Source organism: Mandrillus leucophaeus, unplaced genomic scaffold (assembly GCF_000951045.1).
Source record: "Mandrillus leucophaeus isolate KB7577 unplaced genomic scaffold, Mleu.le_1.0 Scaffold121, whole genome shotgun sequence".
Classification (NCBI taxonomy): Eukaryota; Metazoa; Chordata; class Mammalia; order Primates; family Cercopithecidae; genus Mandrillus; species Mandrillus leucophaeus.
This window is the reverse complement of record NW_012100432.1, coordinates 122,203-150,161: the sequence shown is the minus strand read 5'-3', so window position 1 is coordinate 150,161 and position 27,959 is coordinate 122,203. Positions and strand designations below refer to the sequence as shown.

Sequence of the window (27,959 nt, the reverse complement as noted above, 5' to 3'; positions counted from 1 at the left end):
TAGAGTAATTCTCCATAGAATATACTTCTGCCACACGGTTTTCTAATAGTTCAAGTCCTGTACCACAATATCAGTGGGGATGGAAGAGACTCCTCAAATAATCACAGGGTGAAGATCTGGGGCACCAGGAAGTCCAGCCACTATTCTTGCTACATACCCAGATACAGACTCAGTCTCCCTAAACAAAACTCTACTGGTCCAGGGACAGAAAGCCACTCTGTGATCCTTGTTCCAAATTCTTGCTCTGTGGAACTCTTTTAAACCTCTCTTCTTACACAACACAAAACCTAACAAGAGGATTGGAAGAGTTGTAGAAGCAAGCTCTATGATTACAGAGAAGAGGTTCTCAACAGGAGGCATTTGGTCCCTAGGGGACATTGAGTAATGTCTGAAGACATTTTTGATTATCACAACTCCAGAGGAGAGTGGGTGCTATAGACATCTGACACGTAGATGATCCACATTCTACTTTGCACAGGATAGCCCTCACGACAGAATTATTTGACCCAAAATGTCAACAATACTTAGGTTGAGAAATTCCATTTTGAATATGAAAGAATGGGTCCAAAGTGAGACTTATTACCACTGTCACCATTAAGAAGGTCCACATCTTGGCAAACAACAATGGAATGGTCAACTCTAGGGACTAACACAGGTATCAGAAAACCATTGCCATCCAACTATGGGTTTCAGAGCTACACCCTGCTTCTTAGATCCACCTTGGCAGGAAAGATAACTAACTTGATACCACAATTCATGATTGGAGAATGGCAACAGAAAACTCAAGGCTTCCCCTCAGGTGCCTGCAGCAGAAAACGCAGAAGTCAAGACAGCGTGCCTACACTTTATTTCCGCATTCAAAACCTTTGTCTACAGAGCATCTGGTTGGCACAATCTAAATTAAGAGGTGCTGGGAAGTGAAAGTTTTGCTTTCACAACCTTGCACTATAAATGGAGGGTAGGATGGCTGTTGACTAAGTTACTTTCCTACACCTGCCAAAATATCATATTTATATTTAAACACAGTCAGTGCTCCCCACCAGACTGTTTCTCATTCCTGGATTTGTCATTCCTGAATTCTTACTCTGATTGGTCTCTCCATTGGCTGGCTTTGGTTTTCAGGAGAGTTTTCCCCCAGCAAGAGCTCACAGGCTCTACATTTCCTGATTTCTTTCATGTTTGACAATATTGCTCTGCAACCATTAGAAATGAAAGCAACATTTGTGGGTAATCTCTCACTGGGTGGTGCTCTCTCTCCCTCACGCACTGCAGACAGTGCTTTCTGTCTTCTGGCCTTGGATGTCAACATGGAAAAGTCTGAGGCCAGCCGGATTTCTTCTCCCAGGTACATAATTTGCTTTTTCTGCCTGGAAACCTGAAGGATGGGACGTGCTGAATCTATGTGTGCTCGTGGATCTGCAGATGTGATTTTCTCTTCATTTTGGGGAAATTATTTTGTGTTATATCGTTGAATACCCTTTTTTTATTTTTATTTTTTGCTTTGGGAGTAATATCCACCTTAGAGACACCACTTATTTTTATGCTGCTTGTTTTAGTCTTATTTATCTATTAGCATTCTTACTGTTTTAATCTCATCTGGATTCACTGTAATTATGTATAGTCTCCCTTCTATGTCAATAATTAAATTTTCAATGTTGATTCTCTTACTTGATATTTCTACTTATTGATCTGTTTCCTTGAGTCTACAAATCACTCTGTTGTTTTTATAGCTAATACATGAGAAATGCTGGACTCAACAAGATACATCATGAAAAAAGTTGGTATGCTTCCTCCCCATCTCTTCCAACCTGTACTTTGTGTTGTTCTTTTCTGTTCTTACATGAAAAGTGAGATAAGACCCAAAGCTTCTCTGGTCCCTTTCAAGTCACAAGAACAATCTCATTTCAGTAATTACAAAGTCCACTTTAAAGTATATTATGACTCTAAATTTTAAATTGTTCTCCTTCCCTAGTTCAAATTCACCTCAGGAGGGGAAGTTTTTAGTGAGTGCAGGAGGTGTGGTTGCTTCTCTTTTCCCACTGTCCCATCCTTCCACACTGTGATGGTTAATATTGAGTGTCAACTTGATTGGATTGAAGGATGCAAAGTATTGTTCCTGCGAATGTAAGGGTGTTGCCAAAGGAGATTAACATTTGAGTCAGTGGACTGGGAGAGGCAGACCCTCCCTCAATGTGGGTGGGCACCATCCAATCAGTAGCCAGCATGGCTAGGATAAAAAGAGGCCGAGGAACACAGAAGGGCTAGACTGGCTGAGTCTTCTGGCCTCCCATCTTTCTCCTGTATTGGATGCTTCCTGTCCTTGAATATCGAACTCCAAGTTCTTCAGCTTTTGTACTTTTGGACCTACATCAGTGGCTTGCCAGAGGCTCTCGGGCCTTCGGCCACAGACTGAAGGCTGCACTGTTGGTTTCCCTACTTTTGTGGTTTTGGGACTTGGACCGACTTACTTGCTCCTCAGCTTGTAGATGGCCTATTGTGGGACTTCACCTTGTGATTGTGTGAGTCAATTCTCCTAATAAACTCCCTTTCATATATACATCTATCCTATTAGTCCTGTCCCTCTAGAGAACTCTGATTAATACACACAGCTTCTTTACCAGCTCCATTTCTGAGGCCTGAAGACTGCAATCCAGGAGGAAGTCATGGCTTAGGAGTTGAGCCTCCTGGAGGGTGGCAGGAATACAAATGCAGATTCCTACATGTGGGGGCTCTATGGTGCTTCCTAGGACACCCTCCCATGGGGAACTTTCAATCACAGCTCCTACAACTCTAGCAATAACTTTGGTATGCTTCCTAGTCTAATCTTATCCCTGGAATTCCTACTCTCCAACACTCTCCTGGGTCACGTGGCCCCCCATGGAAGTTCTCTGGGTGGAAACTCTTTCACACTGCCTCTGTGAAACCATACATCTTTCCTTAATATGGAGATAAGCACAGATGGTTCCAACTCGCTATGGTTTGGCTATGTTTTTTCAACTTTATAATGGTGTAACTGTACTTTAAGTACACACAAAACCATTCTGTTTTCATTTGTAGTACAATATTCATTAAGTTACATGAAGCAATCAACATTATTATAAAATAGGCTTTGTGCTAAATGATTTTGTTCAACCATAGGCTAATGTAAGTGATCTGAGAACATTTTAGTCTAGGCTCAGCTATGATGTTTGGTAGGTTAGGAATATTAAATGCATTTTCAACTTAGAATAGTTTCAACTTACAAAGGGCTTATTTGGATGTAAAGCCAAGAAGCATCTGAGGCCAGGCATTGTGGCCCACACCTATAATCCCAGCACTTTAGAAGGCCAAGGTAGTGGGGGATTGCTTGAGCTCAGGAGTTTAAGACCAGCCTGGGCAAAATTCTGAGACTGCATTTGTACAAAAAAAAAAATTAAAAATTAGCAAGGTGAGGTGGCATGTGCCTTTAGTTCTAGCTACCTGGGAGGCTGAGGTGTGAGGATCACCTAAGTCCAGGAATTTGAGGCTGACTGCATCACTTCTCTCCAGTCTGGGCAAAAAGAACAAGACTCCATCAAGAAGAAGAAGAGAAGGAGAAGAAGGAGGAAGATAAGTGGGAGGAGGAGGAAAAGGAGGGAGAAGGGAAGAAGGATGGGAGGAAGATGAGGAGAGGAAGAGAGAGAGAAGAAAGAAAAAATATTCTGTCTGTATAGCGTCGTCCTCTTTGTTTTACCACCGTAGGCCTAAACCAGAATGAACAGGCATCTATCTCCACTAGTGTTTTCCTTGCATCACTTAAAGTTGGGCTTAGGTTGCACACACAGCTCTCCCCTCCTCCATAAGGGAAGGTGTGAAAACAAAGGGATGTACCACACCATGCATTTCCTCATATCTTCCTCCCACCTTAATTGCCAGAGGTGGGTATTATCATAACCTGGCTAACCAGCTTTGCCATCTCTTAGCATGTACTGCTTTGGTGACTTAGTTTCTCACTTTAGGATAAGACGGTACATAGCATCTATCATATTTTAAACTATCATATGTCACATGCAATAATTGAGACATGTTTATACTTAAAAAAGTAGTCGTATTAATGTTCTGTTGTTGCCGTAACACATTACCAGGCTTAAAACAACACAGATTTCTTACCGCACAACTCTGTAGTTTAGCCCAACACGAGTATCACAGGGCTGAAAGTAACATTTTAATTGACAGGGTTTTGATCATTTCTGGAGACTGGTGGGGTTCCTCAATGTGGGGAACACCATGTCCTCATCGTTACACTGTGTATCAAGGTGACTTTCTCTCTTCTGGCGAATGAAGGGCAGTCAAACCATTTTCCCCCGGTATTTGAATTTTGAGGGCAGTAATTTAAGGTTGGAATCCACCACAGTTATTTCATTGCATCTGCAAGAACTTGAAATGACTGGTCATTTATTTATACCTTCTAGATCCCTGGCATCACTGCCTGTGTGAAACCATACATCTTTTCTTTACATGGAGATGGCCCTGATTTCTGTCCTTTCTGAATCCTGGATATTTATCTAGTCTCTTGACTCTTTGAGCTATATCTTATCTTCCCAAGAAGCTTTTTGGACGTTTTTTCTGTTTGTTTTTACCCGAGTTAGCCAGAGTCCATTTCTGTTAGTTTCTACTAAATAATCTCAACTGATACCTAGTGTTAGTGTTAAACAGAAGCAAGGGGCAAAAGGCCTTTGGGCAGTGATTCTGTACTGTCAATTTCACGAGTAAGTTCTGTTGCTATGTTTCTGTGATACATTGGATCCTAAGAATTGCAGATCAATAACACCTTAGTAAAATATAATACTTCATTTTGCCTCACTCAGGGAAGAATTCATTTTGTTTGGGAGAAGTCAATGAAAGAAGGATAACTAATAAAAATTCAGTGTTTCTTTATAGTGATTTAGGTTTTTGCTGAATTTGAAATTTTTATGCCAATACTGCATGGGTCACTGATTTAGACAAATTAAAGACATAAATCATATGAAAGCTGTAATTGCCACAGTTGTTTGGTTTTCACTTTATATTTATAAAATCTATTTGTTTTGCTCTATTTTATTGCCTCTGCTTTACCTGTTTTTGTTGTTGTGCTAAAACAGTTTCTTCCTCAAAATATCCATTTACCTATGCCCTGCTTGGAAACAGTGTGGAATCATAGTTTGGGTAAGCCGAGCTTTTCCAGTTTGCCAAACGTAACACCTTCAAAAGGGAGCCAGTTTTTGTGCAGTAACATTCATGTTATTATCAATCCATGAGGAAGTCCTTTGAGAGATATCTGGGTAAATAAGTTCCTATCCAGTATATTACAATGTAAAATGATTCTTTTAAGGAATTTGTTCCTTAATTAGTAATTAATTATAATCAATAATTAATTATAAAGAATAGCTACTTTATTAATTTATAGGGCATTTATTATATGCTAGTTGAAGATAACATTAAATTCAGTTTTCATAGCAACCCAGTGATTTAGGAATTTATTATCTTCAATTTATAGATAAGGAATCTGAAACTTAGGGAGCGCAAACAACATGGTTCCCATTCACACAGAGGCAGAGCTAGAATTTGAAACCAGGTCTGGCTGACTCAAAACTAACTGCTTCCAACAACACGAACATTTTGGCTTTTATCAAATTTCCATTCACCTCCTAATTAATTCAAACTGTGTTTATATTTATTTTTGACAACTACATCAAAACAAAAGCACACATTTTCTATGTTATTATAAAGAACTCAGAAATTTCAGTAGGGGGTCGACCTTTAAGATTGGACCATCTATCCAACTTGGGAATGATTGTTCAGACATTTACTATGATACTGTAGAATCCTTGTTAAATCAGTAAATGAAGGGGAGTGCTGAATAATCCCTTTAAAAGCAAACACCCACAAAGGTATGCTTTTCAAGGACCTGTGAATTCGAACCATGGTCCCACCCTCTCTTGTATGGCAGCAGTTGGGAGATTTCAACGAGCAGGACTAATCTTTTTCCTGACTGAGTCATACTCATGGGAAAACAAAAATAAAGTTAAATGACAGAACTTGAGATCTGGGAAGAATCTCAATACAGTCCATCCTTTCCTTTTCTATATGGTGATACTAAACACGTACAGTTGATCCTTAAACAACATGGGGTTTAAGGGTGCTGACTCCTTGCACAGTTGAAAATTGGAGTGTAACTTTTGACTACTCAAAAACTTAACTGCTAATAACCTACTGTTGACCAAAAGTCTTACTGATAATGTAAACAGTCAATTGATACATATTTTGTATATGTATTATATACTGTATTTTTAAAGTAAGCTAGAGAAAAGAAAACGTTATTAAGAAAATTATGAGGAAGAGAAAACACATTTACAGCACTGTACTGTATTTACTGATACCATAAGTTTATGTTTTCTGTTTGCAAAGTCAATTGTCTGTCTAAAATGGTGGGCAAACAAAGCTGCAGACCTCAATCAGGTACATATCAAGCAATTCAACGTTTCCTTGTAATGTCATGACTTTTTTTCTGTTTTGGGGAGCACTTCCAACATCACTAGAATGGGTTCTATGGTGTTATTTGAGGCTTACGGTATTGCACTAAACACCATGAAAAATACATGAGAACTATGAGAGATCACGTTTTACTGCAATATGCAATTTACTGGAGAGGTGAACTGCCCACATAGAGATGATCAGTATCACACAGCGTTTTAAGTGGATACTCGCAACACTTGAGCTCACCATAATAGCAACAGGAGGTGGCTATGAAATTATTACAGTAAAACAGTATGTACTACAGTTAATTTTTGCAGTTAGGCTTTAACACAGGTCTTTACCTTTGTTTACATTTCTCTTGACTGCAAATGGTTCTATGTTCAGTCTGTGTTTGTGTGGGTAAGTTCTGATACATTTTAACTTTTTGTAGTAGATTTGTGTATATTTTATGATAGTAAAGAATAAAATAGACTAGTATCTACACATAGTTTATACTCTCATACTCTCATGTCACACTTAACTTTTTTCTAATTTTTATTCTTTCTAGTCTATGGGGATCAGCTGCAAGTTTTTCAAATTGTTGCAAAACTCCAAAACATTTCCCAAGATATGTACTAAAAAAAAAAATTGCACATCAGTAGATCCAAGAAGCTCAAACTTGTGTTGTTCAGGGGCCAACTGTACTTAAATATATATTCTTCTTAGCACTTTATGCGTATTTATGTTTCTACCTGTGTCTGTACATTTGTACATATGACATAATGAAGCATTTTATATATGACATAATGAAGCATGGTGGTTAATTGCAGGCTCTGAACTCAACACCCTGGCTCAAATGCAGGTTCTGTCACTTACTACTTGTCTGGCCTTGGAAAAATAATTTAGTTGCTCTGTGCCTCATTTTCCACATCTGTGAAAAGGATATCATAGCAGAACCAACTTCACAAGGTTTTTGAGGATTAAATACTTTAACATTTGCAAAGCACTTGTAAACATCCTTAACATATAGTAAATGCTTGATAATTGCTAGCTATTATTTTTATGTTGTATATATATTTAGGTGTGTGTCTCAAATGTTTGAGAAAACACTTGATATTTGATACTGAAAGAAAATGCCCTTAAAAAATGAATTCCATGTTTTTGTCACAATAAAATGATATAGAAATTATTCTTCCAAGGCCAGGTGCGGTGGCTCACGCCTATAATCCCAGCGCTTTGGGAGGCTGAGTCAGGTGGATCATGAGGTCAGGAGATCGAGACCATCCTGGCTAACACGGTTAAACCCTGTCTCTACTAAAATACAAAAAATTAGCTGGGCATGGTGGCACATGCCTGTAGTCCCAGCTGCTCGGGAGGCTGAGGCAGGAGAATCGCTTGAACCCAGGAGGCAGAGGTTGCAGTGAGCTGAGATCGTGCCACTGAACTCTAGCCTGGGCGACAGAGTGAGACTCTTAAAAAAAAAAAAAAATTACTCTTCCAAAAGACTTGCTGCATACACATTAACCTATTGGGCTAATATATCAGTAAGCTTAGTTTCATTTTTACTATTGGGTAAAAACAGCCTCAAAATCTCATTGACTTGCAACAATTAAGTTTTATTTCTGGATCACACTTCACATCCATGTCAATCAACTGGAGATGGGCTGTGCATCACCTCATGTGTGCCTCATCTGTGAAAGAGCAGCTCATGTCTGGAGATTTGCTGGCCTAGGGAAAGTCTCATGGTAGAGGGAAAAGGGAGCACTGACTATTCACTCAATGACTCAACGACTTTTAAGGTTTCTACTTAAAAACAACACATATCACTTCTACTTGTTTTTCACTTGCCAAATCAAGTCACATGATGTAGCCTAACATCAAAGGGTCAGGAATGTATGATCATCCCATGGAGGGGGAAATGGGAGGGGAGGAGAAGAAAACATTGTGAAGAATAATACTGTTTCCAGCATATCTAGCAATAACTATTATTTATTGAACAATTAGTATATGCTAAGCTTTGTGCTACATGCTATTAGAATTATTATAGCTCATCTTTACAAAATTTCTGTAAGGTACATGGTTTTGTTCCTTCTTTATGAATGAGGAAACTTAGACACCAAAAAGTTTGATTTATTCACCTACAATTCTTGCATTAAGCTCAGTGATGAGTATTTCACTTCACTGGAGACACATAACCAGCATCTTTACCTGCATGGAATATTAGTAGAAGAGACTGTTTAACAGATAATTATTTGATCACAATCAGGATTAAGCGCTCAAAGAAGAGGTATAGGATGTCCTAAGAATAAATGCAGAGAGAGGTTAAGGAAAGTTTCTCTGAGAAAATGACCTTTCACCTGAAATCTTACTGATGAATAGAAGGTAGCGGGACAAATAAACACGTGAGTGGATTTTATGTGCAAAAGACCTGAGAAGAAAAATGATACTGTGCTGATTTTATATTGACACAGTCAAATGGCTGATGAGAATATGTCAGAAGTCACAGCAGAGGAAACAAGGTGTTTTAACGGAAGTAAAAGAGAAGTTCTATACCCTAGTGGGCATGGGTTCCAATCCTCATTTTCCCACTTATTATCTGTGTGGTATCAAGCAAGTTAAACAAACTCTCATTGCTTCAGTTATCTCAACTACAAAATGGGAATAGAATGGGATACTTATCTTAGAATTTTTTGAGTCAATTTTTACAAAATATTAAAACAGTGCCTAGGACACAGTGTTCAGTAAGTTTTACTATTATTACGAAAGCACACTGAAAAGGAAGCACAGTGGCATAGCTTTGGAGCAATCAGTTGTCAAAGTGGCCAATTAGAACAATGAACCAAACTGACAGGAACAATCATGCCATTATTCACTCACCCTGACAGTGCAATTAAGCAGTGCGTAAGAGGTGCCGGCCCCACAGTGTGTCACTTTCCCCCACAGAACAGTGCTGGGTGAGGGTCAAGTGGATGCACCGCAGATGGTGGAATCAGCACATTGCCAAGGAGCACCTGTCTCTTTATGAGCTCATGTAGGGGGCAGGGTAGGGGGACAAGAGAGGGAAAAAGGTGTAAGAGAGGAGAAAAGGTACAAAATCAAAGTGGAGAAAAGTGCCTCAGCCATAGCCCCTGATAAAAAGGTATCAGCCAGGTTGCCTGGGCAAGGAAAGCAGTTGTGCCAAAGAGCATGGCTGGCCCAGTGGGCTTGAGCCCTTGACTGCAATTCCCTCCAGAAAACTTCAGTGCACTGCCTGTGCACCAAGTATGGTGTAGGTTGAGCAGCTTCCTCATGAGGACGTCCAGGCAAAACCTTGTATGTGATTGCCTATGGTTGGACATGAAAGATTGCATGTTGAATTTTAGGCTTGGAACCAGACTCCTGAACATTCAATCAGAGCTATAAATTTCGGGTGGTTAATCTACTCCCACGAAGTTTCCTAGCTGCTGATCATACTGTTATTGGAGTAAGAATTGCAGCAGGTCATTGGAAAGAGACTTTGCCAGTCTCAGTCATTTTTAAATAACCTTCTGCCTCACCTCAAAGGTTTTGGAGTCTGACTTTCTACCAGGTGGAAGGCAACCCTGGCACATTGCTGAGTGCCACTCAAGGTGAATGCCCCAGGTATATCAACCCCCTAGTGTTCTGAGGCTTCACCCACTCAAAGGCAAATCCTGCAACTTGTTTCAAGAAAGAAAATGAAAGGTCAGTGTTACCGGGATGAGGTTAAATGGTAGCTCAAGATGAGGCTGGAGAGCAGAAAGGGACCAGATCAAAATATACATTAATCCACCAAGGTTGTATAGCTAAATCCAGAGGGAGTCAAAACTCAATGCCACGTGCACCTGGTTCTTCAGCCTTGCTCAGTACACTGAGCTAGGTCAGAAAAAAAAATCATTTGAAGATGATGATGGTTCAGGAAACTGTTTGGTTATTTCCAGGGGAAAGTAGTGATATTAAACATATGTCACTGGCAAAAATAGAGGAAATATTTGCCTGGGATCCTAGAATGAAATGTTGGTCTTTTGGTCTTAACGACAGAGGATGAAGCTCACAGGTCTATCAAGCTGGTGGGCAATGACAGTCTAGAGAAACGATCTGACTCCAATAGTCTACTAGTGCAGATGGGTCTAATGCCCTCTTCAATTCAGCATTTAGCTTTTCCATGCAACTTAATGAGGGGAAAAGTAAATCTGAGTCAATGATACATCTGCTCATAAACTTCCATTTGTTAAATATGAAGCAAAATTCTGACAGCCATAAAACAGGGGGAACAGTTGTGTGTTTGTATTAAAATATCATTGAGATAAGCAATAACCAGCAATCCGAGCAAAGGAACATCTGCGATATTATCAAGCTATTTCTGACTGAGTCATCTCATGCTGGGAGAAAACACAGGAAAATGAAGTTATCACTTGTGGTGTTCTTAATTGAGTTAAGAATGGGCTCTGTGTGTGTGTGTGTGTGTGTGTGTGTGTGTGTGTGTGTGTGTTCCCAGGAGAGGCCCTAGAGATACAACAGGTGTCATTTAAAAACAAATTTATAGCTGATTCTGAAAGTTCACCACAAATCATGCACTGCCACCACCTTGAAAATAAAATCCTGTCCTGATAATTCCTAGAATAAAATATAAGCACTCAAAGCCTTATAATCATTGCATCTGCCTATACTGTTTGCATATTCGAAAGGACTGTTTTGTTTGACATCTGGAAGGAAGGTCGTATATAAAAACATTCGATAATGCTGGTTTTCAGGTTTTTACCATGAGAAAGCTTAACTGATAGGCAAAAATTCTTCCATAATAGATTCTAATATGGGCTTAGTAATTTATTAAGTGCATATCTTGGATAAAGATAAAACAAAAAAGATGCTTATTACACTGAATTATATTCTATACAAAATATTGGATCAATGGTATCAAGATAGTATTAATAAAATGTTGCAAGAAGCATTGGAAGTAATTTACTGTTACTCTCTTGTTACACAGATGGTAAAAATGTACCCATATTCATGAAATCGCATGGCAGGAAGGATGGTATAGGTTATAAAAAGGTCCAACATGCCTGGATTAAATATTAGATTTTGGGCCATGAATAAATTAATCATACTGAACCTCAGTTTATCTATCTCTAAAAGAGGAAAAACATTAGTCTTATCTTATAAAGTTCTTGCATAATATAAATGAGATAATACGTTTAAACTGCTAGGGCACAACACTCTCCTCATCAGAGATCCTTAGTAAGTGGTTCTTAGTATCTGCTTGATTATAGCTAAAAAAATGGAATTTAGTTAGCAAGTTCACTACATCAAATTATTTCCGCATATACAGTAAAAGAGAAAACGAAAGCCAAAGAATCCTAGATGGTGGTACATTTTGTCAAGTTTTTCCAGACCTTCCTACTAAGTCCATGAAAAGCATACCAGTATACCCAAGGCAGTCCACAATTTAAATCACAAGTTTTAACCACACCTTTTTGCCAATCTAAGTAATGCAAAGAACAGGTAATCTTAACCTTAGGATAGACTGCAGAAAACTAGACACATCAAATGATCCTCTAACTTAACTCTCTAGGCAGTGGAGAGAAACAGGTACTTTTAGCCTCATTCCCAACAAGGTGAATTTTGCCAGGTGGTTATCATTTTGGCACAGTCATGCCTTGTGCTTAGGATGTCTGACTCACCAGTGTCTTCAGTCTCCCTATACATCTACTGAAAACAAAGAGCCCACAGCCCAAAAGCCATTTATATGGACAAAGTCCAAGTCAGACATGCAAATATGATATGGGCTGAATTTTAAAGACAATTGTCTCTGTGTGTGTGCCTTCATTCAACATGGAGATCCCTTTGAAAATCACCTTCAAACAGGAAAATACAAAATAAACAGCCGGTGACTCGAAATAGAAATGTAAGTAGTGCAAACTCTAGTCGTCAGCTTAAGTTTGTGTTATTTAATAATATCAGCTATAACTTTGTGCAGTGCCTTTTATCCATACTTTATTAATCAGACAGCACATTAAAAGTATAAAATATTAAACAATAATCAGAAATACCAAAGTGGGGTTGTTTTACTTCTAGTACATGGTTCCTATTTAAATATAAACTACCTAATACAAATGTGTAATAAATGTATGCATTTCTCCCAAATGCTCAGCTTCTTTATGAACAGATTGACCTTCATGACAGCTCTATAAAATGGGAATAGACCGGTGTTTTACCTTCATTTTCTATACAGTATACTATAAGAATAATTACTTTCAGTGTGATGTTTGTTGGTGCACAATGGAATTGGTGCCCCCTAAAGGTGTACAGCATGACAGCCCCATTTGCTTCTCAAATGATGCCCTCATTTTAAATATGTTTACCAAAATTATTCCAAGACTCTATTGCCTGGGTTTTTTCCTATAAATGCTTGCTCTGAAATGGACAGCATCTACATTCTTGCTTTGCTTGAGTTCTTACAGGTATTGACTTCAGCCCTTTTGATAAGGAATTAGAGACATCTACCAGTCTTCCAAGTTCTAAGAGTCATGCACATCAGGGGTCTCCCTACCCATCCCACAGGGGAATCTCAGAACCAAGCGACCTTATCAAACACAGCAACTGAGTATCAAGAGTTGGCTAAAATGAATCATCGGTACATGAAAACCTAAAATACCTTTTAAAATATCACAGGACTCACACTTTATGAATTGGCAGCTCTTAAAGCATTTATACTCAGTTGCTGGTAACTTTATGCTTACATAAAGATTTGGAGTGAGTGACAAAAAAAAGTCACCATCATGGATCCTCTAGACTTTAGTGGTTTAGTTTTTAAGTTTTTACTTTGGATTGTTATCTTTATAAATGCATTGTTTAACATCATACAAGAACCTATTTGTTATCCTTAATTGTGGTTTACATTAGAGTTTATATAGATTGGTTTTTGATTAGCTCTGAACTCTTTGTCCAGGGACAAAAAAAAGTAATTTCCATGAGAAATTGTCAGTAGTTTCTATGCTGTTTAAAACATACTTTTTAACAATGCATGCTGTTATGATGATGGGAGTAACGATCATTTTTAACTACATCTAACCTCAGTTGTTGGGTTGTGGGAGTAAAATAATATAAGGTTTACATGTAATCTAAAATAATTGAGGATCTATAGGTGCCAATTTGCATGAATGTTTTACAAAGTCTAACTGATTCTTCCCATAATAGAATTTTTAGTTTATATTGTCTCAAAATATTTGAATTTATATTTATACCAAATAAAAAAGTAACATGGACTAACATGCCATTTCCCCACATATGGTTTAGAATCTCCTGGAGGTGCTTATTATAAATCCTAGGCCCCTCTCAAGTTCTCATGAATCAAATCATGTGAACATTATTATGGTAAGACAGTGGTTGGTTTTAATGCTGGAAGTTACATAGTATAATTGTGGCTGTTTGTTGTTGTTGTTGTTGTTGTTATTCCCATCCTAAAAGTAAGGAAACTAAGACTTAAGAAACTTGCCAGAGTTTACTTAGATTATTTAATAGCAGGTCCAGGACTTAAACCCACATGAATACAATACCACAGCCTATACACTTAACCAAGTGCTTCAAGATTATCCCAAATTCACATGAAATTTATAAATTTACACAAATTAAGTGTGTGAAAGATTGGCATAGAATATATGTAAGAGAAACAAGAGAGATGAGAACAGCGTGCAAAGACTGGAAAAACAGAAAGGTTAGGTTTGCTTTGGGACTTCAGGTATAACTGATGGGACAAGCTCCGTATAGGGAAGCATCCAGAATTATCAGGCTGGGGAAAATGCTGGGGAGCAATAGCGTGGTTTCTGACTAGGAACACTAGTCTGTATGTCTCTCTATACCCACAACTCAGGCCACCTCCAAACTGGGCCACAGGAGCATTGTGAGTGGGCTCTCTCCTTCAGTCTTGCTTTCCCAGTGTATCTACCATGCTGTGTTCACAGTGCTCATTCCAAAATGAAAATCTCGGGTCATTACTCTGCTTGAAATCTATTTGGATGTCCTATTACCCTTAGAATAAGGGACTCCAACATGCACATCATGGCTTTTACCGCCATATAAAATCAAGCATGAATGTCCCTCCTTACCTCTCCATTCTCCACCTCTGATGATGTCCTTCCTCTGTCTCCGCCTCCACCTAGGCTTCCCACTCACCCATTGCCCTCTAGTAACACAGACATACAACTTCTTCCATTTTATTCCCAAGGCCATGATCTTTTCCCCTATTTGGACTTTACATATCCTGGACCCCTGCAAGAAACATTTTTGTATCATTCATAGGCATTTCATCTGCCAATTCATTTCCTTTTTTTTTTTTTTTTTTGGTTTTGTACTAGAGATGGGGGTCTCACTATGTTGCCCAAGCTGGAGTGCAATGGCTATTTACAGGTGTACTGCAGCCTGGAACTTCTGTGCTCAAGCAATTCTCCTGTCTCAGCCCCCTAAGTAGGTAGAGCTACAGGAGCATGCCACCATGCCCGGCATGCATCTGCCAATTCTTACATATCACGTAGCTCTCTGTTTACTTAAAACCCTCCGTACCTCCCTCAACCAACCTACCCAGACACATTTACTATTACTACCCTTGCTCATTCTAGCATGTTTCTCACAGTGTCATAATAAGCTTTGTGCTTTTCTAGAAACCTCATCAGAAGTAGTATTCCCTTAAGTGCAGTCATGGTCCGTCTTCTTTACTGGGGAACCGGTATAGACTCATCCTTACTATACTGCCTGCCAGTAATTGCTTGACAAATATTATTTCTCAAATACATTAAGAGATGGATGGGCAAATGAATGGCTGGGGAAAATATGACAGAGGACAGGTGAGTAAATATAATAAAGAATACATGTGAAAAACATAACAGTGTAATTTAATTGCCTTAGATAAAGGAATCAAAGGATAATATATTTAATACCTCAATGTATCAAAGCACTCTTTTAAAGATAAAAGAAATCCATTTCTTCAATGTATCTCTACAGGATGTCCACAATGTCTGGAAACGCAGATAATAATTTATTTTCTATAAAGATTTATTTGATGATATTATAATAATAATAGTGATATATTTGCCCGTTTCTAGATTTTTTGGACACCCATAGATATAAGCACTATGCAAATGACTTTCACAATCCTTGCTGCCCCAATTTCTGCCTGATTTGGGGTGACTTCCAGCCCTTTTAGTTGGGGAAAGGGGAGAATTAGTTGATGTGATTAGGTGAATCAGGAACATCTCATTAATCCGGTGCATGCTACCTATGGCTTGTTTTATCAGTAGCCTCTTCCCACCGTTAGCATCGAGGGGGTTCATGTGACAGGCTGATGAAGCATGCCAGTCAAGAGTATAGCCTTTTGTGTGACATAGACCTAGGTTCAAAGCCTAGCAGAATAGTGTCACCTTGGAACACTATAGGCCTGTTTCCTGATTTGTGAAAGGAAATTAACAAACGGGCTTTTAAGAAATTTATTTGAGATAATTGTCTTGATTTTTGAACTAGTCTCAATTTATCTTCCTTTATTTTTCAGGTAGTTTTAGCTCCAGAGTAAACAAACAACAGGCCAAACTACATCTTCTCTGTGACCTAAACCCCGTGTCTTGAAGCACGGTTCTGATGTAGTATTCCTGACAGTTTTCTACTGGGCAATATCTTAGCCCCCAACTTAAGTTTATGTTTGTATCTAGTACTTCCTCATCCTCTTATTTATCCACCTATTTCTTATAACACAATTACTTCCTGATGCCTAAATCTCACACACAACTCTGCATACCTAAATAATGTTTTTGTACCACCCTTGTATTAAGAAGTGGACTCATTCCCTGATACTGTGGCCCCTACAGAAAAACCCATCAGCAAGTGACAATTTTCCCCATTGCTCTTTAAAAATGATACTTAAAATGAAACTCAAAATAACTCTAGGGTGAAGGAATAATATATAAGTAAACAAAACAATAAAAAGCTTGTCTACCTAGAAATCAGGAAAGGTATTGATCAAGAACAAGGTGCAGAAAGACGGCTGGTCACGGTGGCTCACACCTGTAATCCCAGAACTTTGGGAGAACAAGGTGAGTAGCTCCCTTGAGGTCTTAAGGTCAGGACTTCAAGGCCAGCCTGGCCAACATGGTGAAACCACATCTCTACCAAAAATACAAAAAGTAACCAGGTGTAGTGGGGGACACCTGTAATCCCAGCTACTCGGGAGGCTCAGGCAGGAGAATCGCTTGAACTTGGGAGGCAGAGTTGCAGTGAGCCAAGATTGCGCCATTGCACTCTAGCCTGTGTGACAAGAGCGAAACTCTGTCTCAAAAAAAAAAGTGCAAAAAGAACACAAGATCCAGACACTTTCTATTATGGAAGAGAAAATATGACACATGAAGAAAAATATTCCTGTGTGAATGTTTCATATGCATATTACTATCTCAAATTATATACAAATCATTACTAATGGTAGGTTTCCTAGTGAGGGGAACAATTAACTTTCCTTACTGTTTATTCCCATACTGCTTATTACATTTGTAACTTTTACAATATTTTACTATTATTTAAGACAAATAGAAAAGTACTATGGTGAATTGTTCTGCAAAAGTACAAATCCTGGTCTATTTTTAGACCTTTTGTTCCAGGCCTGAAAATCTTCCCAGAGTTTCTTAGTTTAGTATTTTGGGGGCATGATTTTGAAGTATTCTGAGACATTATGCTGCATATCAGTTTCTTTAAAAATAATATTTCCATATCAAATATTAAATTCTTAAACTTTTTGTTAATGCTTCAAATATTTCAGGATTGTGTTATACTTCCCCTTTTCAAAGGAAACCACTCTTCGCATCTGCTGCAGTTAGAGCAAGAAACATCCTTCTCTCCAAATTGTCTTTTTTATTTTTTACTGTTGTGTTACAGTACAACCTTCTGTGTTCAGCATACAAATGATAGGTGGTAAAGATATTGTGAGTTTGCATGCATAATAAATATGGTTCCATTTGAGTAGTTGGTATTTCATAATGCAAGAGTAGAAAATGGGGCAATTTGAATATTTTGGGAGGCTTCAATATATATTCACTGTGCATGCATATACATATTTACATACAATTTTCAACACTCTTATTTATAAGCAAATAGCCAAACAGACCATTATTTCTATGTGGACCCATATGACACAGTCAATGGTTTGGAAAATATAGGCTAGTTAACTAACTCATTATTGTAAAATAGAAAATGCAAGTAAGGTATATCAGCTATTTGAAACATAAGCCACTGAAGTTAGAGTAGCTCTCTTGGAATCAAATTTAGGAGCGATGTTTAGATGTAAGTCCTCTCGTTTTTGTAATATTTAAGAGAACATGGAAATATGAAACATTTGAAAAAGCCATTTAGAGTAAAATGGGACTCAAGACCTTTCTATAAAATAAGCTGGCAAATCAAAAGCAACGTATTCCCTATGATTTTACATTTTCATTTCAGAGCATGTTATATTGGTTGGGCCGCAGCTTCTAATGCATTTGGTCGTTGGAATCACAAATGGTAATACCTGTAGAGAGTGGTAAAGTAAACCTAATGAGCTCTTACATTGGTGTCAGAGTCTCTGTGGAAGTCAACTAGTTGAAATTACTCAAAAGAAGTAGAAAGAGGAGGCAGACACATAGAAACGAGTTAACTTAGAGAGTTAAGGTGTCACAGGCATGTGACCGATGCAACCAGCGCTCCGTCAATACCCATCCTGCTAAAACAGTGAATGAAAATGACTGATCTACAATTTGCATCCTCTTCCAGTCCATCAACTGAACATTATTAAAACCAGTCAGCCAAAACCCATTAGAACAGCACTCACGTATGAAACAATGCCCAGGTCTGCTTGTTCTCCATTTTTATGCACTGCTACAGGACTATAAATATTCATCGTAATGTAACTGAAAATTATTGAAGTGAGAAAAAAGAGAAACAGGGAAGCCATTTGCTTCAATTCATAAACAGCATCTGTTGGGAAGTTATTCATAGATTGCTTCAGGGCCTGCTGAGCAGCAAGCCCACGGAAAAGGATGCCATTGCAAGCAAATTGGCGCAAACTGCATGGAGATGCCATTAGACATGATTCACTGACAGCCGGGGAGAATGATCAGGCACTGGGTTGTTTTATGTGTTCTTTTATCACTGGGACACAGAACTGCCCTCTAGCCAAAGTCTCACACAGTTCAAATTAGACGAGCAACCTTCTAAGTACATTAAGGCCTAACTAGTGGCTAGGGAGAGTTAGGGAAACCACCACACTCCAGGTGATAGAACTTGTTCATCTGCCCACACCTTAGGCACGCTTCAAATCCTGCCTGCACAACTTGGCAGATGTGAACGTCCCTGGTAATACATTGTCCATCAAAAATTAAACGTTAAAGAAAAAACTTTTGAGAAGGTCCAAGCTAAATCAGCGGTGCGTTAGCCCCGAACGGAGTGAATCTGAATACTCACCGCTTACCAAAGCAATGCGAAGAAGAAAAATTAGCAGGGAACTCTTTCCAATCTGGCATTGTGGTGAAGTTGTATTTCATCAAAAACTGGATTTATGGCTTCCTAGTCAAAGCCCCAAATTCAGTTCAAAAAATAAATAAATACAGGAAGAGCTTTCAAATGTGAAGTGATCATGAATAAAATAGATGGGTTGATTTAGTAATTGTTTATACACATATATTGATTTATGTGTTTGTTGTTAAAAGGCATCTTCGAGACTGAGAAAGAAAATATTTATCTCAGATTTTGGGTGTTTTTCTTTTTTTTTTTTTTTTGGCAATGTGAGTGTTGTCTGTTTCAAGCTGAACCCACTGATTGATCTTAATATCACTAAAAGATGAACAACCAGGCACAATGTGTCTAATATGAGGCAATAAGAAAGTTTTACACTTCTCTATGAAGGACCCTTGTTCTCACACACACACACACACACACACACACACGAGAGAGACAGAGAGAGAGAACCTAAATTGGATCAGGCCTTTAGATCTAGTTACCCCTTTATAGAAAAAATCAGGGGACAGGAGAACACATTAACACCACAGAAGTGCCATCAGCAAATTTCAGGGAAAACTACAAGATGAGTGACCTGATTTTCCCAACAAACAAATTGCAAAGAAAATAAAAGGATGGGGAAGGGAAGAAGAAACTTACAGATTTAAAGAGAATTAAGAGATATATCAATTAAAGGCAGTGTATTGACTTTGCTTGCCTCCTGATTTGAATAAACCAACTGTGCATTCCTCAAAGGAATAAATAAATAAATATAATACATATATATGTATTCAGAGAAATTTGAATACTGACTAGATACTTATGGTTTTCAGGAATTGTTAATATTTTTGATACAGTAATTGTATTACATTTTTAAAGATTCCTTATCTTTTAGAGACACATATTGAGATACAGGCTTCAAAATAATCTGGCTGGGGATGGAAGGAGCAGGTAGGGTACAGAGAAAGGAATTTTACTTGGTTTGATAATTATTGAAGCTAGGTAATGGGAACACGGGGATCTGTTAGACAGTTCTCTCTACTCTTTGAAGCCTCCCATAATCAGTTTGCATTACTCCATAGGTAACTCATTCAGTGTTTTGCTGGATTTGGCTCACACTGGCTCAAAAAAATGACTGTCAAACTTTCAGAAATTTTATGAGCCTGTTGTTAAAGCACTGACAGCTTCAAATCAGCCATGGCAGTGTATTTATATCATGAAAATCAGCTAATGACGCAAATCAAGGTTGCCTTTTTTTTTCCTGAAGAATTGATTGTTAAACATGAACTAGCACACCATTGCTTCTACCCCAATGCCAAATACAAAGAACTACACACACACACACACACACACACACACACACACACACACACGAAAAATAGAATTAGGAAAACCTCATCAGTAGCAGAAAGGGTTGAATTTTCAGCTTAGTTTCCTCTACTCTCCCTCCCCATCACCACGTATTGTTAAGCTGCCTCAGATCCCAAGCTGGGGTAACCCATGGACCTATATCCAATCATTCCTTCCTATAGCAAGTCCTTACTGTTTTTCCTCCTATCAAAATGTATCCAGCCTGTGGACATTTTCCAACAGGACATATTTTGACATAGACCAGTCCTCAAATGATCAGATTAAATGATTCTTGCCTAGGTGTGAAGAAGTCTAAATCCTTCTAAAATAATTTTCTTTGAAAGTTTCTGGGCTTTTGGGAGGCTTCATATTCCTGTGTAGTTCTGTATCACTAAAGCTCCTTCATACTCATTGTTGCATTTACTTATTTTTTTTATTCTTGATATTTACTAAGTGACTGTATATTTCATACAAGATCAGTTCTCACTAGCACATTGTCTTAATGCCTTCTATCAAAAATATAAGCTAACAAGGGGGTTAAAATGATCTTCCTCTGGCAAATAAGGACATTAAAAAAGGGGATAAATGAAGTGTCTTATCTGAGGCCACTGGGCTAGTTAGGGACAAACCCAAGACCAAAGCCTCAGCATATTTTCTATCCTAATCTAAAAATCTTTCTACAAGCCACCAGTACATTGTTTGCATAAACATGGCAGGTTTGCATAAACGTGTGGACCACAAAGGAAAGAAATTTCAAAGGCATTTTTTCCTTTCCCGCATGCATTGGTAGGAAGGTCGCTAGCTAGTTAAGTCCAATTCATAAGTATTTATTAAGTGCCTACATAACAAATGTGCACCTACTAGATGCTATCAGGAAATGAAAACATCCTAGATATTATTTATTTATTTATTTATTTATTTATTTATTTATTTATTTATTGAGACAGAGTTTCACTCTGTCACCCAGGCTGGAGTGGAGTGTGGTGATCTCAGCTCACTGCAACCTCCGCCTCCCGGGTTCAAGGAATTCTCTGCCTCAGTCTCCTGAGTAGCTGGGATTACAGGTGTCCAGCACCACGCCTGCTAATTTGTGTATTTTTAGTAGAGATGGGATTTCACTATTTTGACCAGGCTTGTCTTGAACTCTCGACCTCAGGTTATCTGCCCTCCTTGGCCTCCCAAAGTGCTGGGGTTACAGGCATGAGCCACCGCTCCTGGCCCCATCCTAGATTTTTAAAACAAGAGAGACACTGGTTCCCTTAATTTGTAGTTATCCTAGATTGCCAAAAGGGTGTGCTTTGTTTGAAATACTGTGATTTGCAAAATTATGCGGTTGTCATTCCTGGTTTCTTCATGCATTTCAACAGAAGCCATGCCAAACGTATCCAGGAAACGTTTAGAAGGCTGGGGCTGTTGTCCCATAAACATCTAAATTTTCTGCATTTGCATCCTTCTCAAACTAGATGAGTAGGACCAACAATCCCATCAGCATTCAAGGTTTCCTTCTGCTTTTCTGTAACTATTCATTCTAACTCGGATCCTGCAACGGAGAAAATGGCCAGGTGTGGGGGAACGATGTGATCTCCATGCTAACACTAAATAAAATGGATGCATTCTGTCCCTGTGTGCTCTTGGTAGATATTTGAGTAGAAACTAAGTGCTCCTAATTGCTCATTAATTCCACTATCTTTTTTAATGTGTGTATTCCTGTATTTTACTATTGACCACTTGCTACCTGTCAGGGACTATGATAAGCACATGGGATATGACTGGGAAAGATTCTGACTCCAAGGAGCTCACAGGCAAGTGAAAGGGAGACTTATAAGCAAAGATGCAAGTATATTAGAGTATGCAAATTACTATAATGGGGCTAAATACCAAAGAGTTCAATGGGAACACGGAGGAGCACTTACTACAGGTGAGGGTCTGTAGTCTCAGGTGAAAAGAAATATTCTTAGAGGCTGAGACATATAGGTAAAACCTGAAACACAATGGGAAATGTTTCCAGTGAAGTCATTAAATGGGGAGTAGACACTGCAGACCCTGGAAACACCATATATGCTAATGTTGGGAAGATCCCACCTTGAGGTGTTCTGAATCTGTAAGTTTCAAGTGAAACCCAGGAAAGTATATTTTTAGCAAGCCTCACCAAGAGATTCTTGTGCAAGTGATTAAAAACTTCAAGAAGATTGATGGCAACATGATTATCATTTCAACTAGTTCAGAATGCGATCATCCTGGAAAATTTGTCTCAGGCATCCATGAAGCAACTTGTTTGGCACCATTTATATTACCAACTTAAGGCATGTCATACCTGTTGTGTGTAAGCTTTGGAGGCTACGAATGTAGTTCAGGCGGTGGATCAGATATCTACCAAGCTGGAAAGAAGGGCAGGAGTATGGAATGCTTGAGGTATATACCACAAGGTGTATAGTACGAAAGGAGGGCTCCCCAGCGTGGAAGATGCTGAACCAGGACCCAAAGACAGGATGGAACATGTAAGGGAGGGTACAAGCATTTCAGGTAATTGAGATTTGTAGTTTCAATGTCTGGACTGAATGTGGGTTTGGCTCCTTCCTAGCTGTGACATTCAGCAGGCTGTATAACTTCTCTTTGCATCAGTTTCTTCATGTGTAAAATGGAAATAATAATTTCCACTTGGTAAGACTACTGTGAAAGGCATATAAAGTGATTCATCGAGTAAAGTACTTAAGGGACCTGGTACATAGTAAGTGCTCACTCAATATTTATTGAATAAAAACTAAAAACTAGTTATCATTACTTTGATCTATTGGGTGTCCCAATCTTGCTACAACCTCAACAAATACTTCTGGAAGTGATGGCTCAATATGCCACCTCGAAAAAGCAGGTATGTTATCAGAGAACCATTGCTTTCAGTTGCAAGGGGCAAGAAATCATTTTGTTCCAGTTCTTTATTTTGCAGTGGGCATAGTACAGTGAAAGGAGCAGAGATTTTGAAATTAGATGTATCTAGGATTCTGTATAACCTTGAACATGTTTTACAAACTCTCCCAGGCTTGGTTTCTTCAGAATACAATAAGTGTATAACTCTCAGAACTGTTAAGAGACCTTATTAATGCATTCACTCAAAAAATATGAATTAAGCATTTACAGTGTGTGAGAAACTGTTCCAGGATCTGAGGATCAGCAGTGAACAAAATAAATGAGAGATCCCTGCCCTCATCTAGCTGACATAGACGAGAAAATGTAGGTGTATTCGTTCCCTAGGGCTCTGCAACCAATTACTACTAACTGGGCGGCTTAAAACAACAGAGATTTATCTTCTGGTGGCTAAAAGTCTGAAATCAATGTGCCAACAGGGCCACATTCCCTCTAAAGTCTCTGGGGAAGGATCCTTCATTGCCTCTCCTAGCTTCAGGTGGTTGCCAGCAATCCTGAGTATTCATTGGTTTATAGACACCTCACTCAAACTATTCCTCCATTGTCATTGGCACTCTCCCAGGGCGTCTGTGTGTCCAAATCTTCCTCATCTTATAAGGACACTAGTGGTTGGATTTAGGGCACACCGTAATCCAGTGTCATCTTAAATTGACTACATCTGAGAAGACTACTTCCAAATAAGGTCACATTTACAGATACCAGGGGTCAGTATTTAAAAATATATTTTGAAGGAGACACAATTCCACCCACAACAGGAGGTAATGAACAACCTGACCAGGTAATGTCTGATAGGAAGATCCTGGCTTCCAGAAGGCCCTTGGTAATGATAGGTAATACAGGTAACATACCTTGCTCACTGTTTACATATAAGGCCATAGATCTGCCGTGCTCACCAAAGATCACAAACCCAATATATTGGAAACTAAAACTCTGGTCAAATAACTTTCCACAGAAGGAAGGCTCTTTCCAAACACAAGTGTCTCCCCAAATAGGTTATTCATAGGCCTTAATGCTCCTAAAAAATTGGGGGGAATTAAGTGGATAATCTTTATCTTTAATGAGTATTTATTCCAATATTTGTTGGAGGAACTATTACAAACACAATAAACTCGTGATTTTACAAATAACACTTATGATGTGTTTAATAGAGTTTAAAAATTTCTAATTAGCTATGTATTATAGATAAATTAATAGAAAAAGTTGAGGGAAGAGTTGGTAAGTGGCTATAGAAAAAAATGCTGCAGTGATACTTGAGTAAAGCAAGTTTTCAGAAATACCATATTCCTACGTGTTATTTCTCTGTTCATCCTGTCAAACAAACTAGCATCCATGGCTATATGTTTAACATGAATCCAATTTGCAAAATGCAGTTTGGGAAATTCCCCAGTTGGAGCATTGAGCATTGTATTAGGCCATTCTGGCGTTGCTACAAAGAAACACCTGAGATAGGGTAATTTATAAGTAAAGAGGTTTAATTGGCTGTCGGTTCTGCAAGCTTTATATGAAGCATGGTGCTGGCATCTGCTTGGCTTATAAAGAGGCCTCAGGAAACTTACAATTACGGTGGAAGGCAAACCGGGGGCAGGCACTTCACATGGCAAAAATAGGAGCACGAGAGAAAGACAGTGGTGGCAGGAGGTGCTGTACACTTTTAACGGATCAGATCTCGTGTGAACTCAGAGCAAGAGCTCACTTATTACGAAGGAGATGGCCCAAGCCATTCTTGAGGGATCTACTCCCTTGATTCCAATACCTCCCACCAGGCTTCACCTCCAACACTGGTGATTACAATTCAATATAAGATTTGGATGGAGACATATATCCAAACTATATCAAGCATAAAGACTATGTTTGCATGTCAGTGACCTGCTAAACTAATGATCGTTTCCCTCAAATCAACATCTTTTCAACAAATGGTGCTGGGACAATTGAATAGCCACATGCTAAAGAATAAAGTTCAACTCCCCCTCACATCACATAAAAAATTAACTCATTAATATCTGACAAGGGTATACATTTGACACGTGTGTGTGTGTATCTATTACTGCAAGTTATTTCTTCCACTTGGGGGCTTATCTTTTTACTTTCTTGATGGTGTCCTTTGATCTATTTTTTTCTTTGATTGTTGTACTTCCTTCTAAGTATTTTATAGTTTTAGCTCTTACATTTGGGTCTTTAATCCACTTTGTGTTAATTTTTGTATATGGTATTCTCTCAATTTTTGCTTATCTTGGAATGTCTTTATTTCTCTTTTATTTTTGCAAACAGTTTTGATGGATTTATTGGCTTACAGTCTTTTTCTTTGAATACATTGGCTATACCATCCTACTGTCTCTGACCTTCATGGTTTCTGATGAAAAATCAGTTAATATACTTGTGGATCCCTCGTAAGTGATGAGTCACTTTACTCTTCCTACTTTCAAGATGATTTCTTTGTTCAATTTGTTTATGATTTGTCTAGGTATGAATCTCTTTGAGTGTATTCTACACGGAGTTCATTGAGCTTCTTAAATACACAGAGAAATTTTTTTCATCAGATTTTGAAAATTTCAGCCATTATTTCTTTAAATATTCAATCTACCCCTTTTGCTCTCTTCTCTCCCTCCAGGATTCCCATTATGTGTAGGATGATACACTTGTGTACCACAGAAGTCTCTAAAACTCTGTTCATTTTTCTTCCTTCCTTGTTCCTTCTGTGTCTTAGACTGGATAATCTCCATTTACTTATCCTCGAGTTCAATGATCCTTTCTTTCACTTGTTCAAATTTGCTGTTTAGTCCTTCTAGTGAATTTTTTATTCCAGTTATTATACTTTCAGCTCCAGAATTTCTATTTAGTCTTTAAAAAATAATTTTCATATCTTTCTTGGTAGTCCCTGTCTGGTACAAAATTGTTCTGACACTTAAGTTTTATTTTTTTAACAGCAATAACTCAATTTATTGAATGGATTGCAAAAGATAGGAATCAATGTCTATATATACCATTCAAATTTAACTACAAAGAATTCGCATTTTTGAAGTAGAAACAATGAGTACTTATTTCATCTAGACTATGTTTCTATATCTTTTTTCTATTTTTTATTTTATTTATTTACTTTATTATACTTTAAGTTCTAGGGTATATGTGCACAACGTCCAGGTTTGTTACATAGGTATACATGTGCCATGTTGGTGTGCTGCACCCATTAACTCGTCATTTACATTAGGTATATCTCCTAATGCTATCCCCCCATCCCCCCACCCCACAACAGGCCCCGGTGTGTGATGTTCGCCTTCCTGTGTCCAGGTGTTCTCATTGTTCAATTCCCACTTACAAGTGAGAACATGCAGGGTTTGGTTTTTTGTCCTTGTGATAGTTTGCTCAGAATGATGGTTTCCAGCTTCATCCATGACCCTACAAAGGACATAAACTCATCCTTTTTTATCGCTGCATAGTATTCCATGGTGTATATGTGTCACATTTTCTCAATCCAGTCTATCATTGTTGGACATTTGGGTTGATTCCAAGTTTTTGCTATTGTGAATAGTGCCGCAATAAACATACGTGTGCATGTGTCTTTACAGCAGCATTATTTATAATCCTTTGGGTATATACCCAGTAATGGGATGCCTGGGTCAAATGGTATTTCTAGTTCTAGATTCCTGAGGAATCGCCACATTGTCTTCCACAATGGTTGAACTAGTTTACAGTCCCACCAACACTGACACTTAAGTTCTATAAACATATTTCTTTTAGATTTTTAAGACATACTTAAAATAGTCAATTTAAAGTCTTTGACTACTTATTCCAACATTTGGGCTTCCTCAGGGACAGTTTCTATCAATTTACTTATTCTTGGTCGGGCCATACTTATTTATTTGCATTTCTCATAACTTTTGTTGGAAGCTGGACATTTTCCATAATATAATGTGGAAACTCTGAAAGCCAGAATTTCTCCTCCTCAGGGTTTATTATTGCTCATTGTTCTTGTGTTCTCATTTAGTAACTTTTCTGAACTAATTCTGTAAAAGCAGTACTCTTCATTTCGCTTGGTCAGTGAAATGTTGCTCATTAGCTTAGTGGTTGCTAACAATTGAACAGATGTGTTCTTAAACACATGAAACCGATAGCTCTTCCAGTCTTTGCTGAGTGGCTCTGCATGTATGTTGGGGCATACCTTGAATATGCAGCCAGTCAGTTGACAATTTCACCTTAGTCTTTACTTCTTGCAAGCACAGAACCTCAAGGTCACCCAAAGGTGAGAAACTAGGACATTCACAGGTCTTTCCAGAGTATCCACACAGCCCTAGCCCTGGACCTGTGTGCAGCTTTACACATGTGCATGACCTTCTAAATTCCTAACAACATGTTGAAGTTTTCCAAAGCCTTTATAGACTATCATTCTCCAGCTTTTTCTTTTAAGTTTTTTGGTTTAGCCTATTATTTGACCCAACTGTTGTCTATTGCATCAGGCAGCCACAAAGTTAAACATTTGGCTCTAAATGTTTTTGACAAATGTCCTTAAGAAAACAGATTTCTTCATTTAGTGAGATGGAAGTAGGGTCAAATAAAGACCGCTTTGCAAGTGAAGTCTTTCCAGGAACCACCAAAAACGTCATATAATAACAATTGTCTGGAAATGAGCTCCAACCACATTCTGCCAGTAGCCCTTCCAGTGGCTACTATGTTGCTGGTTTTCACTATGATTATGGTCTGTTAGGTTTCCCTTTTTCTTTTTTTTTTTTTTTTTTTTT

At 38.4% G+C, this 27,959-nt stretch overlaps 1 long non-coding RNA gene across 1 annotated transcript in view; it reads right to left on the bottom strand.

Moving 5' to 3' along the window:
* The window catches only part of LOC105532662, a 107,911-nt gene that overhangs the window by 30,408 nt on the left and 49,544 nt on the right, over positions 1 to 27,959 (bottom strand). The window lies entirely within an intron of this gene.